This window comes from Callospermophilus lateralis, chromosome 13 (genome assembly GCF_048772815.1).
Source record: "Callospermophilus lateralis isolate mCalLat2 chromosome 13, mCalLat2.hap1, whole genome shotgun sequence".
NCBI classification, from domain to species: Eukaryota; Metazoa; Chordata; class Mammalia; order Rodentia; family Sciuridae; genus Callospermophilus; species Callospermophilus lateralis.
Genome location: NC_135317.1, coordinates 94,342,963 through 94,357,418, shown reverse-complemented (window position 1 = coordinate 94,357,418; position 14,456 = coordinate 94,342,963). Strand labels below are relative to the sequence as shown.

General features: G+C 41.2%; 1 protein-coding gene across 2 annotated transcripts in view; it reads left to right on the top strand.

Annotated features, from left to right (window-relative positions):
* The window catches only part of C13H1orf21 (chromosome 13 C1orf21 homolog), a 207,994-nt gene that overhangs the window by 161,827 nt on the left and 31,711 nt on the right, over nt 1-14,456 (top strand). The gene's annotated exons all lie outside the window — the stretch shown is intronic.

Here is a 14,456-nt window from a genome sequence, read left to right as displayed (position 1 = left end):
TGGATCGTTTGTCCTGATCTTTCTCAAGTGACAGGCCACCGTGTCAGGCTGCAGTGCCCCCCATGGACCAAATTTGGGGGCACGTGTATAGGAGAGCTTTTCAGAAGGTTTCTAAAAGACTGAAAAGATATATGAGGAAACTCATGGCTAAACACACCCCCTTTGAAAGGATGTCAGGATTGATTCTGTTTGCAAAGTTTATAATGAAGTTATTTCTAGCAGCACATTTCTCTAAAAGGAGAGAGAAAAGAAAAGAGTGGTGTTCACAGTTTATTTCCTGAACGTATTTCCATTTTAAAGAGTTTTTCAACCCCCAAATCCAGCCACAGCCAGTCTGTACTTGGGAGACTTGGGCTAAGAGTCCATTAATAATGAAACATGCCAAATTTGCTTACTGGCTGTCAAGACTGTGTATAGACATCCAGCAGCTGACTGTGTCCACACTGTAAATTAGTTATAGCACAACAGAACTGATGTTTGTATTAGCTGAAAAGCCAGGTGGGGAGGGGCCATTAAAACACCGCCTACCCCCCCTTTACTCTGATAGGAAGCAGACAGCTGAATTTAAAATTAACCAGGACTCACCACAAAAGGGCGGCAAGAGGGCACCCCCGTACATATGTACCATTTGTATCTTTCTATGTATCAGTTTTAAATAAATTAAATTTTAAAAGTGCTGGAAAAAGAAATCATCTATCTTTTACCAGTCTGAAACTTAAACCCATTAAGTGAGAAAAATAAAAATGAATAAATAAGCATACTTAAAAAGTCATAATACATACAGAGATTTTATATCTTACATAAATTCACATGTACTAATAGAAAAAATTGTACTAGAGAGAGGTCATGGGCAGGTGAATAAAGATGGGGAGACTGTTGCTTCCTTCCTAGCCAATACCCACTCTCTGGTGGGGACCCTCCACTCACCACCTTGACAGTGGTGGGCCCCTGACTGCCCAGCTGACCAGTGTTTCCCTAGGGTTCTTGTCTCTGGCGCTAACAGGAAAGACTGTCTTGCCTATCGGTGGCAGAGTTGGAAGGATTGATCTAGAGCTTCCAGGGGGCTCATGAAACCTGTGAAACCGGGATGCTAAGCAAAGATGAGCGAGGGGGAGAGGGTCCACTGCCTGCCTACCTGGGCCAGTCAGGCAGGCTCAGAGATCCCTCCCTGTTAGGTAAGTCAATAAATCCCTCTTCTGCTTGAGGTCGATCAAATTGAGTTTCTGGCTCTTTTCATCTAGAGAGTCCTGACAGACACAGGTGGAGTTCTCAAAGCACTCTGACCTCACTTCTCACCCGCTCCTGTCTCCTCATCAGCACTTCCCTTGAGAGTCCTCTCTGGTCTTTATTACCAACCACCTTCGGGTTCACCCCACACAGCCACAGTTTATCAAAATGCCCAGCTAAAAAGCCTGCCCTTGTTTCCTCACCAGGATTGTTGCAACCGACTCACTCCCGCTGTGCAGAATGATCTTTTTAGAACTCAGATCAGTCAGGTCCCCTGATTCTCTATCTAAAAACCTTCAGAGGCTCTCCCTTACTCCTAGAATAAAATCCAGAAGACTTAATTTGCCTTGTGGAGCCAGGGGCTGTGGTGAAGGCTCACAGCTTGGCTTCATCCCAACTCTCTTTGTGCCCTGGCCTCTGCACCCAGCTCTGAGCCCAGGTGGCTTGTCTTTGTTTCACACTCCACGCCCCTCAGGTATCCAAGCTGTCAGAACAGTGTCCCCTCTGTCTCCAGTGCTTTGCTGTGACAGTGTCCCCAACCCAATGCATATGTGACTCAGCTCTCACCTGTCCCACTTCTGCAGAAATATATTTCTTCTAATTTAGTCTGTTTGGGCCATCCAAGTGTAGGCCTTGAAGCTTGAGTTTTATTCACCTTAAAAAAAAAAAAAAAAAAAAAAGAAAGAAAGAAAAATCACCTTTGCATCAGTAGTGTCACTATTCTTTTTCTTGCCCAGAAAACTGCCTTTACTTAGAATGTGTACTACTACCATCCCCTACTCCCCCCATACATTCACTTGACCTCAAATTTTATCAACTTTTTTTTTTTTTTTTGTACTGTGGATTAAACCCAGGGGCACTTACCACTGAGCTACATCCCCAGCCCTGTTTATTTTTTTTCTTTTGAGACAGGGTCTCCCTAAGTCACTGAGCCTAGCCTTGAACTCGAAATCCTCCTGCCTCAGCCTCCCAAATCACCGGAATTACACATGTGCCCCACCACGCTCCACACCAATTCTTATCATCGTTGAACCGTTTGGATTTTGTTTCTCTGGCACTTACAGTTGCTCCATGAGGACAGGGATCTCATTTGTCTTTTTCCTGTTGTCCCTCACAGCCAAGCAAGGTGCCTAGTGTGTAACGGGCACTCACTGATTCTCTCCACAGCTCCCTCTTCTCCATTCCCAGAGCGGCTATTTTATTAATAGGAGTGGGCTTCTGTTGTGCATGTTTTACATAATACGCAGCCCACGGAAGCAGGTATTGCTTTTATCCCCACTTCATAGCCGAAGGCACTGGAGCACAGCAGCCAGGTAAGGTGCTCAAGGTCGTTCAAGTAGAGCGGTAAGGAGGTCTGGCTCCAGAGCCCACTCTCTACCTACTCTGCAGGATCGCTCAGCTCAGCTGCTCAGAGGATCTCTCCAGACTCACTGGCATTGCTTCCTGGTGGCTTTCTGCGTCCATCTTTGAAACACAGTTCTGACATCTTGTCAGAAGCTTCATAAACCCTCTCAGTGGCTTCTCCTTGTTTCAGAAGGAGATCCAAATTCTAGAGTCTAAGCTGCTTCGCGGCCCAGCCCTCTACTCATCTCCATCCTCCCCTGCACCCCTGCAGTCCCAGACTCTAGGTGGTCCTCAGTCCGGGCCATGCTCTCTCCTTTCCCTAAAGTGTCCCCGTTCATCCACCTTCAAGACCTGACCTGCCTGGTTACTCCTACCAGAAGTTTCCCTCCTTCCCAGAGTTGTTCCTAGTGCTTCCGCCATATATAGCTCTCTCCTTTTAAAACATCTGTTTGGTTTTTTATTTGTTCTTAGTGGGAGAGGATTGTATCTCTGACCTCCCACACTTTCTGGCACCCAAGTACCATTAAATAATGCTTCAGTGAAGAATGGACCCCTTAATTTCTCCAGTATGGTTTTCCACTAGTACTTAGTAATATGCTTTTGATTGTAAGCCATGAACCTGGTTTTAATATTGATTTGGACGGAGAGGAGGGAATGTCTCAGATGGGATAGGCTGAGTAATGAGTATCCCTCCCTAGAGATGTTCATGTCATGATTCTCAAAGTCTGTGAGAACTTTGCAGATGTGATTAATTAAGGATCTTGAAACAGGGAGGGCTCTCTGAATTCTTCAGGTGGACCCAATATGATCACAAGAATTCTCTTAAGAGGGAGGCAGAAGGATCACAGTTAGAAAAGAAAGATATAAAGTTGGGAGCAGAGGTCTGAAGGAGAAATGCCAAGATGGTGAGATGGAGGAAACATGAGGATGAAGAAGCAAACCTTGTGCCAAGGTATGCAGCTTCTAGAAGCTGAAAAAGAAGGAGATATTCTCTCCTGGAGCATCCAGAGAAAAGACACTTCTTCAAAGCAGTTTTAGACTTCTTACACTTCTTTCTGTGTCTGAGCCGTCATTTTGTGGCCATTTGTTAAGTTACCGTAAGCAAAGAATACAGACTTTGTCATCTTGGAACATAATGCTGCTGTAATAAGTACCTAAAAAAAAAATGTGGTGAAGGCTTTGGAATTGGAAAGTGATCCGAGATTTGAAAATTTTTGAGGAAAATGATAAAAAAAAAAAAAGCTTAAATTGCTTTGAACAGACGCTGACCACTCTGCTGGCAAGGGCTCAGAGAAAAGGGATGAGCATGTTAGATAAAATTCATATCAATTTGTCACAAACAGACTGTTGGTGGACACATGAACATAAGGCTGGTCGCCGTGTCATACCTTGCAGTCCCAGTGACTTGGGAGTGAGGCAGGAGGATGGCAGGTTGGAGGCCAGGCTAAGCAACTTAGTGTGACCTATCTCAAAAAATATAAAGGACTGGAGATGGAACTTAGTGGTAGAAAAAGAAATATGGAGGTGAAAGGCAGCATTCACAAGAGATCTACAGGAATTGAGGAGTGTGTTGTTGGAAGGTGGGAAAGAGGAGATCCTTGTGATACAGAAGCAAAGGGCTGAGCTGAACCTCTTCTCAGCTGTATGGAAAGCAGAACTTGTAAGCAATGAACTTGAATCTTTGGGTGAGATTCCCAGCAAAACGTTCGAGTCCCAGCCTGACTACTTCTTGCTGCTTATAGTAAAATCTGAGAGGAAAGACATGAATTGAGGAAACAACTATTATGTAAAGAGGAACCATCACTCTATGGTTTGGGAACTTCTTGTTCTATCCACATTGCAGAAGACACTAAGAACTAGGAGACTATTAGGAAAGTGTGCTCTGGATCGAAGGCCAAGGGTGTGGCTGGATAACCCTTTGCTAATTCCTGGGAAGGATCGAAAGGTCAACGTGTTTAATCACACAGATGGCTCTCTGAATAGATTAGACATGTGATTTATGAATTTACTCAGGCATCTCAGTAAAAGCCAAGAATAGGGATGGGTTGGTTATCCAGGAAAATATGTAGAGGAACCTTTTGTCTAGTGGAGTGAATTCCCATGACAAATGCAGAAGACCCAGGAATTTTTTTTTTTTTTTTTGTACTGGTGATTGAACCTAGGGGGAGGCACCTAACCACTGAGCCACGTCCCCAGCTCTTTTTATTTTTTAATTTTGTGACAAGAGTCTTAATAAGTTGCTGAGGATGGCTTTGAACTTGCGATTCTCCTGCCCTACCCCCCTGAGTCACTGGGATTACAGGCCTGCACCTCCACACCCGGCCAAGCTCATGGATTCTTGAGGATGTTAGACCACCAGAAAATGCCCTTTTGAACTGAAGGGAACCGAAAGGATTATGTGAAAGAAAATTGTCTTATTCCAAAATTCTACGGCAGGAAACAAACTGATAAAACTACTCAGCTGCAAACATGTGCTACCCTTCAGGAAGAAAGAGTGACTACAGAAACAAGAGTTGCAGACCCAGAAGGCAGAGTCCCAAGCCACAGAGAATTATTCCCAGACCTTGAAACCTAATGGAGTTTGCCCAGTTAGATTTTGGAATTGTTTGGATTGGTGATCCCTTGTTTTTTTTCCCTTTTTCTCCTTTTGAATGAGAATACTTACAGCTGTCATTTTATGCATATCCACCATTGTATTTTGGAAGCAGATAACTTGCTATCTAGTTCCACCAGTTCATAGATGGAGAGGTGGATTGTAGCCAGAGCTTCAGCCAACTGAATTTAGATGACGTGGATGATGAGACTTACAACTTTGGAGCTGATGGGACTTGGGTGGATTTGAATCTTAAATAGATGCCATAATGGGTTGAGAATTGGAGAGATCTTGGGATGGGTAAATATATTTTGCATGTGGAATGGGTGTAGCTCTCTGGGAAACAGAGGGCACACTGTGATGAGAAGCACAGTAACATCTCCAAGGATGGCCACATCCAAATCCGTGGAACCCATAGATACAGTTCTTGACGTGGTAAAAGGGATGTTGCAGATCTGATTAAATGAAAAATCTTAATATTATCTTGAATTATGTGGACAGACCCATTATAGCCACAAGGGTCCTTATAAGAAGGATCCTCTTATGAGTATCAGAGTTAGAGAAAGAAGACTGATGCAGAGGTTGGAAAAGAGAAAAGTGCTACACTCTGGTTTTGAAGATAGAGAAGAGGACCATGAGCCAAGAATATAGGTGGTATCTATAAGCTAGGAAAGTCGAGGAAACAGATTGTCTCCTAGCGCCTCCATGAAGTTTTATAGTCCTGTGGACCAATTTTTGATCTGACTTCCAGAAGTGTGAGATAATAAATGTGTGTTATTTTAAGCCACTAAATTTGTGTTAATTTATTACTGCAGCAATAGGAAACTAATACATCAGATTCAATTTTGGGATTAAAGATAGTTTTGGGTATGTCCAGACAGATGAGGAGGGCTGGATTCTGAGTTTAAACTTTGCCTGGCTTATACAACATAGTGAATGCAAGAAGAAAGATCATACTTTTATGAAAAACTGGATTGTTTAATTTTGTTTTTAGCTTTGACATTTGCAGTTTCTCCATGTAGTGAGAAAAACCTAAGATTTTGGTTTACCATGGGAAATATTTAGCAATTCCATACAAATGGTAGCTTTTTATTTGTTAAAATATTTAATGCATGTAGATGATACATTTCTTTATGCTACTATTTTGTCAACTTCAATCAAATATACTTTATTTTTTTTTCCTTCTAGCTCTGTTTTTACTCACTACAGAAGTCTAGTTTTACAGCATGATAATTCTGTGCTCCTCATATCTTAAATGCAATCTTATAGGCACCAGGAGGTAGGCATAGTTGACAGTTGAAGTCTTAAGACCATTGCTCTTGTTACTATGGAACACAGTGAATGTGATTTCCATTCTCAAATATTTGTGCTTTTTGGATGTTTGAAAAGGAAAAATGAGAAGTGGAGAAACCAAGTTGTGTGTGTGTGTGTGTGTGTGTGTGGGTGGGTGTAGTCTTTTGGAGTATAAACTATAGATTTTGTTGTGTCCAGGTTGCATTTAGCATAATTCACTAATACTAACCAAGTAGTTTTAGCCTATTTTGAATTCTAACCCCCAAATGGCATTTTTGTCTCAGTTTTAAACCTTCAGTAAAGGTTTTCTTTCGTATTCCTATGAAGCACATATGTGTCAATATAAATGAGATACTTGGCAGAGTTGGACATCAGACCACACAGAAGGAAGAACTCTGTGATCACTATTAGGTAGTTCTGGCATCGTAATTTTTTTTTTAATTAGGATGATGGTGGCTACTAGGGATGTGTATTAATATTCTAGCTCTCCTGTCAAATACATAGTAAGATTGTGTTTTCCACATTCTTGAACTTAGTAATCCTGTGACATACTTAGGTCAAGTCAATACGAGCATGTAACCTTCGCTCAACTCCAGCCATAGTGACCTTGAAAGCACATGTTGGCATGGGGCCTGAGTGCTCTGGGACTGGGATGAGCAGGGCTCCTGCATCCTGCATTAGACCTGGATGGTGAATGTGCTCCCTTGAACTCCTGACACGGGGAGCAGCTTTTCTGCTCCAGTGTCAGGATTCTGGGGAATCTCCCTTATCCTTACTAATAGAAGCCTCTTGGGCAAAAATTGAATATGATTCCTCCAAATTCACTGATTTTCTTCATGTGTGTAATATTTCTTTGAGAAACTTGAAGAGACAGCATTTTTTCAAAATATCTTTAACTTACAATTCCCAGCTGAACTTATAACATGATTGCTTATTTCTATTAATTACTGACATTATGACTTAATGACTTTGTTCTAAATGTGTTGGTATGCAATTAAATCTGTTCTGAGCAATTTCTTAACACCTCCATTTAGTTTCTGAAGACTCTTTTAAATTTTTTCCAGTCTACTTTGAGAAACAACTATGTGAATATTAGTTGCTTTAAACACTGATTTGCCTCACTTTATATTGTTTGATATAAAATGAGATGCACAGCATGATATAAAACACTCTTTCATTTTATAGAAAAAAAAGGTTTCCAAAAAGCTCAGATTTTTCACCATGACTAAATAATTCTAACAAAATTCTAATAATTCTAATAATCTTCATGGGCAAGTAATTATGAAGTGTTGACTTCACCTAATGGTAATGGCCCACGGTAGTAGCTACATCTGGAGGCTGGGGACCTAGGTCAGTGGTAAAGCCCTTGCCTCGCATGCATCAGGCCCTGGGTTGGATCCCCAGTACCGCTTTTATTCTATGGCTGCATCTGGTGGCTTGGGCGTTTCCATTTGCAAACATCCAGTGATTCTGGTGGAGTGAAGGCAGCTCACATAATCACCAGCTTTTGGAAAGACAGAATTTAAAGTTCTTTGCACTTGAAAGTGACCACATCCAATCTCATGTTAATATCACTTGAAAAATCACATGCACAATGTCAAATGAGATTGTTTTCCTTGTGATTACATCCTAGGGGTTTCTCCGTAAAAGCTGAAAGGATTATTTATTTTATATCCAAATGTGTTCCTGTTTTTAAAATGTGTGTATATACTCCCAAATCTCCTGATTATGGTTACCATAGTATTTACTTTATCTAGTTTTCATGTACTTTCTGAAATGCAATAGTTCAAATACACACACACACACACACACACACACACACGAGTCATGTGTAGGGCAAACCCTTTGAGAGTTTCCATTTCATGCCTTTGTGTCATTTCTCTGCGTGTAGATCTTATTAGCAGTCCCAGGAGCTGTTATTTGTACTTCAACCCCTGGCTACTTTTCTGACCCCGGGGATTCTGTGTCAGACAGAACTTCCTACCGTTGGGCCCAGAAGGAGAACGTGAGATTTCCCCACCAGGCTTCCAACTCAAGACCAACTAGGAAAGGGAACCTGGCTGAGCTCCTGCTCCTCAGTCCTCTCGCCCTGAGACGAAAGAGGCCAAGAAGTGAGAGGAGAGAAGTTGCATCCCTCCCAAACAGAGAAGCTGCTCTCTGCCAGCATCCTAACATGGCATCGCCTCCCTGAGAACTAAGGAGGAGAGGTTCGCGGGATGTCTCAGGAAGCGAAGCCATGACGCCTCCTGGTAGGCTCCCTTTCCCACGGTGGCTTTCAGCAGCAGCATAAACACAGTCAGTCTGTCTTCGGCGTCGCAGAAACTACGTCGGGAGTAATAAGTTTACTCTGACATGACAAGTGTACTCTGTTCACAAAGAAATGAAATGATTCCAAGCAAAGGAACAATGTGTTCGGTCTGCTGTTTCAATAAGCCCATCATTAACTGATAGTAGGGTGCCAGCAATTTTGAAAAATAGATGCTTTCCCCAACTGTCAGAGCCCCGTAAGTGTAAAAATCCAAGGGGTTGCTGCTTTGACAAGCCTCCTGTTGACCTGAGGCAACTCTGTGGAACCCCGGGCTCAGTTTGAAAACTGCTCTGCAGACCAGCAAATGGGGAAATCCGAAATGCAATAGAAGTTCTCCAACGTTTTAAAGGATCACCTTAGGACTCTTGTTTAAATTGCGGGTTCCTGGGCCTCAGTCACAGAGACCCATGCTCAGGATGCCTGGAGTGAGGCCTGAGAATGTGCATCTTTATCAGCCTTCCAGATGGTTCTGACACAAGTGTGGGTGGACCATGAAAAATAACCTGCCCTTTTCGACGGCTTCATCTTAGTCCCTGTGGTTGCCGGTTTATTTTAGATAGAGTATTTAGTTTACAAAGGTCACATACCATCAAAACCGTTTTTGTCTTGCCAAGGGAAACAATATCTTAGTCACCTCTTCCATCTCCCAGTTGAATTCTCTTTTCCTATTCCTGGAGCAGCTCAGCTGTCACATGGCTCTCAGCCCCCTCCACTGGGTCTGCTCCATCTCAGATGCTTCAAGGGGTGACCTCATGTCTCCACCGCTGCCACCAGTGACCTCCTTCTCCTTCTTCCTCCAGCCCTGCTGGCTTGCTGCTGCTTCTCCTTTTTAAAAATGTCTTATTTGTATTTATTTTTGCACTACTGGGGATCCAACCCAGACACCTCGCATGTGCTAAGCAGGTGAGCTACCACCAAGCTACATTCACAGCCTCGTTCTTTTTTTGTTTGTTTGTTTTTTAAAGTAGACAGATGTCTCTAAACCTCCCTTTCCCCAACAAAAACATTCCCAAAATAGAAGTTAAATGATGTTTATAATCAAATATTAAACTGACTTCTTTTCAGAAGTGCAGCCAGCCAGCAAATATACAAACACTCCCATGTAGTAAGGTGCCAGGTGTTTGAGATACACAGAAATATAAGAATGAGCCTTTGAGAAATCACATTTTACAACCAAAGCCTACACTAAGACCCCACTACATACCCATTGGCAGTCATCAAAAAGATGGCACCAAGTGCTAATGCAGGGGACGTGGAGAAGCTGGAATCATCACACGTTGTTGGAGGGGTGAAGTGCTGCAGCCCCTTTGGACAACAGTTTGCCAATATCTTAAATAGCAAAACATAAACTTACTATGGAATCCAGCATTTCTGCTCCTAGGAATCTGCTCGAGAGAAATGAAAACCTGTCTGCACAAAGACTTGCATGTGAATGTCTATAGCAGCATTATTCATAACAGCCCCAACTGAAAATAGTCCAAATGACTGTCAAGTGATGGAAAGGAGAATAAAAGGTGGTATATTAGTACTTTGGGATGTTATTTAGCAATTAAATGAAATACCAATCCAAGGTACAACAAACCTCAGAAATATTACGCTAGGGCTGGGGATGTAGCCCTGTGGCAGATGTAACCCAGCATCAAGGAGACCGAGTTCAGTCCTCAGTACTGAGAAAAAAAATATGCTAAGTGAAATGCCAGATGCAAAGGGCTACATATCATATGGTTCCATTTATGTGAATCTGGAAATGCAAATTCACTGCGATAGACAGCAAATCTATAGTTTGCCTGGATCTGCAATTAAGAACAGGGATTAACTGCAACTGGTTATGAGAAAGGCAGCTTCTGGGAATGATTGCTTTGAAACTAAATGGTAGAAGATCACACAGCTCTACATTTACCAGAGTTGTTTAATTGTACCATTATAAGGGGGAAATCCTATGGGAGATAAAATTTTACCCCAGTAAAGTTATTAAACTTTTTTAAAAGTAAGGTATACAGCATAATTAAATAATCAGGTTTTTTTCCTATGCAAATAGAGATACACTATGGTCAAAATGTGGTCTGCAAAAATTAATGGGAAATTCTACATGCTAATAAACATGAATGTTAGCATAGCATAGCAAATAAATATATGCAATTAAATTAATATGTATATTGACACATTTCAATGCTGTAGAAAAAAAAGAGGAGATGTGATTTATGTGACTATTCAGATGCATCTAGCATTGAAATGTGTTGTAAATTAACGAGAATTTTATATATAATAAATGCCAGTAATTCAAATTGAAAAAAAATATACATATATAGTCTGCAGACCCCTTGGGTTTCCTAAGGAGCTATATGCCTTTTTCGTTGTGTGACATCCGTACTAGTGGTACAATAGCAGCAGTAGATAAGCTGCTGGCATCTAAATCGAGGCAGTAGCACGAAACCTTGTTAGTATTTGCTATGATTTGATTGTGCTTTGCCTCCCAAAGGTTCATGAGCTGGAGGCCTGGCCCTTAGGGTGGCATGTTGAGAGATAGTTGAACCTTTAAGAGGTGGGGCTCAGTATGAGGGAAGAGGTCATTAGGATCATTAGGTTGCTGGGGCACTGACCTCTGAAGAGACAAATGCTGGTCTCGGGGAGTTATGTAACTATCTTGAGAGTGGGCTGTTATGAAGCATGCACACTTGGCTCCTTCTGCACAGAGCTATTTCCCTTTCTGTTTCTCCATCATGTTGTCTTACAGCCAATGGGTCCTCACCAGAGGCAGAACAGATGGGCTGCCTGATCTTGGACTTTCAGCCTCAAACTAAACTAAATAAACCTCTTTTTAAAATACAATACTCAGCTACAGGTATTTTGTTACAGCAATAAAAAGCAGACAAATATAGTAGTCATTGTATTCACCACTACCATGGACTCATAGCAGAAAAATATAGACTATTTTCATTTCAGAATGGCAAATTATTTAGTTTTATTAGTTTAGTAAATCTGGAGAGCTTGGATGCATCTTTTTGATAGTTTTTGTGATAAAATGGGAAATACACAGAATACATTTCCTCAACATACCAAGTAAGATGGTTATTATGAGGAAAGCACTTGTACAGTTGATTGAGTTGCCAGCTAAACTAGCAGTCCTTTTTTTTTTTTTTTTAAATAGATGTCATTCCTACTTAAAAAAAAAAAAAAAAAAAATCCTAAAAAATCACTGATATTCAGACCTGGGGATTTGGCTAATCATTTTCTCAAAAATGAATGAAGAGAGCTTGTAAGTTTCAATTAAATAATTGACAGTCTTTGTTGCCAGTGATAAAAGTCAAATAGTAAACCAAAAACTAGAATTTTGGAAAATTTCTATATCCAACATCATGAGCTTGACAGCGGCAGTCAAGAATTTTCTGATAAGATGGACAGTGGTATCAATAAATGAAAAAAAATTCATATTGTGTAATGAAATGTGTCAAAATTTGAAGATTATAGGTAAAAAAGGCTTTGATACTAAAAAGTTAGACAACCACTGGCTTGGTGGAGAACAGCTTGGACTCTGGGGCCAGAGGACTTAATTTCAAATCCCAATCCTTCTACTTAGCCCTGGTTGCTCTCAGAGAAGTACTACACATCTCCAGGCCTTGGCTTGCTTATTTATAAACTGGGGACAACGATGGTACCTCTCTCAGAGGGGTATTGTAGGCATGGAAATGAGTTTATATATAAATATTTATGAACACTAAAGTAATACATGTAAATCATTTTGAATAGTACCTGACTTATAGTATGTGTTCAGTGTTACTGTTAGTTTTGGTGAATTAAAAATGATTACATTATGAATGCATAATAGAAATATTTTGTAATTGTGTGTGTATGTGTGTGTTTGAGTTGGGGCTTTGCTTCTCTGGTCCTGGGAGTACATACCTGTGAGTGACGCAGTGCTAAGGACAGGTGGTCCTCTCTCCTGACTGTCCATTGAGCCACTGTTGTCTGGGAATTTTTTTCTTTACTTAACAACTACACAATAGGTATTCAAGGAAGATTTGATGAGGCAATGTAATTATAGTCTTTGCTTTTAATAAACTGAAGAAAAATAGACTACAATTGTATATCACTTAGATTCTTAGAGTTAAGAATACAAGTTTCCTTTCCTGTCACCGCAGTTTTGAAAATTTTGGTATCATCATTTAAGCTCACAGAGTTTGGGAGATGGGCTGTGGATGTAGCTCAGTGGTTGAGCACTTGTTTAGCATATGCCAGGCCCTGGATTTGGTCCTCAGTTCCATGAAAAAATAAAAAGAGTTTGGAGATTGGGTGAATGGAGAAAAAGGATCAAGGTCTACCATCTCACACAGACCCATTTTCGGAATTGAACCTAAGAGGACAGACAGTTTAAGGGAGAAAATATACAACTTGGAAGGACATTTGTCCTCAGCCCTGCAGGGAGCTATTTTCAACTTTTTAAAGAGAAGTAAATTGTTTGTTGACAAAGTCGGTCAGTCCGCCATTATCTGCTGAGCACCTTCCATGAAGAGCCAGGCATCCCAGCCCCCTGTGGTGGGTAGAGAGGGACAGGCCCTGCCCTTCTAGAGCTAGTGCAATGATAGTTTTCCAATTTCTTCCACCTGTTTTGTAAAAGACAAGATAGTTCATTACATCAGCAGCAGAGGAGGCAGTATATATTTCACACTTCATAAATGCTCCTGAAAACATCGTTAAGTTTAATGTAAGGTTAGGAAGATAGGAGACACGACAAGAGAATTATGGTAGTTTCTTTTCCTAGAAAAACATAAACAAAATTACCATATGTTCTAGAGAGCTGCAGATAAGCTCATGATAAATAACAACCACAGCATAAAAGTCATTGGAACTTCATTGGCATAACTACCTTCAGGTTGTCTTGGGAGAAATAGGAAGGTAAAAGAGTCCATTTGGGGACATCTGTTCTACTTGTCATCTCACATCCCTCCACATGTGATGATGTGGAGCTGGACCACAGCAGTTTTTATTCCTCCCCATAGACGGGGTCTTAAATCATGGCCATATCTCGAGTTCCTTGAATATCTGTTGTCACCTGTTACAGTTTTTGCTTTTAGTAGGCAGGTAAGCTTTGTAAGGAAATTTGAAGTACTTTGAATATTTCCCAACAGAAGAGCCATGCAGTCGAGATAGTGTGCTTCCTGATACATGGCACTTTACGATCTGAGAGCATCTCTCTGCCACGTGGCTGGTATACTGAGAATAAAGAAATCAGATAAGGTGAAAATCCAAAGAAATGCTTCTTGAATACAATCTAGAATTGCATTTTATTAATTCAGCTGAGTTCAATCCCACTACTTGTTGTGGGATGAAAAGAGTTATTTTTAGTTGTGTTCTTGGCCTTGTCACAGCTGGGGACTTGTGCAAAGTTGATGTCCCTGTAACTACAGTTTGTCTTTCACAAATAAAACACACTGAAGTTCGTTCACCTTGCCAGTGACCCCGATTCTACTGCTGCTCCTCTTTTTGACGTGAGAACCTTAAGTTCTTTGACTCTCTGGCTATTAGAATCGAGGAATTGAACTTTAGCGGCATGGTGTTTTCTAAACAGTCATGGCTGTTATAAAGCTAATTCCTCCTTCTGGACAGTGTTTCCTGTTAAAATGTCTGGCGGGCTCCACCGTGTTGAGTGACATCTTTGCAAGGAACCAGCCGCGGTACAGAGTCCCGAACAGA